Source organism: Schistocerca piceifrons, chromosome 6 (genome assembly GCF_021461385.2).
Source record: "Schistocerca piceifrons isolate TAMUIC-IGC-003096 chromosome 6, iqSchPice1.1, whole genome shotgun sequence".
Lineage (NCBI taxonomy): Eukaryota > Metazoa > Arthropoda > Insecta > Orthoptera > Acrididae > Schistocerca > Schistocerca piceifrons.
Genome location: NC_060143.1, coordinates 277006652 through 277007896, shown reverse-complemented (window position 1 = coordinate 277007896; position 1245 = coordinate 277006652).

The following is a 1245-nucleotide window of genomic DNA, read 5'->3' as shown; positions in this document are numbered from 1 at the left end:
GCCGGCCGGTGTGGCCCAGCGGTTCTAGGCGCTTCAGTCTGGAACCGCGCGACCGCTACGGTTGCAGGTTCGAATCCTGCTTCGGGCATGGATGTGTGTGATGTCCTTAGGTTAGTTAGGTTTAAGTAGGTCTAAGTTCTAGGGGACTGATGACCTCACATGTTGAGTCCCACAATGCTCAGAGCCATTTGAACCATTTGAACGATCTTTTTGGACTCGAAATCATAAATCTGATAACCCGATTTCACACCTTACATGAATATCACTCAATTATTTAATGCAGTTGACAAGATAATATCAAATGAATTTATCAGGATAAGTCTGTGCCATTCCAGAAAACTATCTTGATAAGCACAGAAATGCCAGACATTAACAAATCCTTCAATTTTTGTAACGTTTGTACGAATTTACTAGAGTGAAAAAGACGTCGAAATTTCGGACAATGATTGCCCAAATTCTGAAGTCTAGCGTAATTCCAATATTTTTTGCATGTAGCTGAAGTTTCCGTGAGATCAGATATTTTTGACTTCTTGTGAATGTTGGACCTTTCTTGCTTTGAAAATGGCACTTAGAATTTTTCTTGGGTAGACTAATTGTGCCATTGCAGTGTTTTCTCTTGGAGTTAAGCGCAGGTGATATACTGATTATGTCATTGCGGTGTTTTAGCCTGGACTTAAGCGGGAGTTATTCACTAGCCACAGGAATAATACGTTTACACTAACTATGATTTCCCTTAGCGTGCTTGGAAGTGTGGAATGTAGCTCGTGTATCAAAGATGCATTGCCGTGTTGATCCAGGGCCGAAATATCAACACCATTAACAAATGACTTTTACTCTCGTTTCTGTAATAAGGCTTAAGGGCTGGAGCGTAGAATTGACAACACTCACATGCATAGACTGAAAGCTGAAAATCGTAAAAGAGTAGCTGCCAGAATTACTATTACTTTTCTTTCTTAATTGTGTTGCAAACTGAAAAGCACATTGATCAGACGTTATTCACTTTCCTGGAGCGTCCATGGTGATTGTAATGTATTCATACTTAACACATTTTTTTTTATTTATATAGACTGAAGAAAAATATTTCTTGAGAACACTGTCATTGCCACTTCCCATACAGACAGCAACAAAAGTGAGAAGACACTAACAGAACGCTGAGTGGAAAACACAAACATCTGGAGAGGAATTCCGTAAGGTGTAACCAGTATAAAGCCTCAAAACATTCATATGAACTGTGCAAAGAAACAA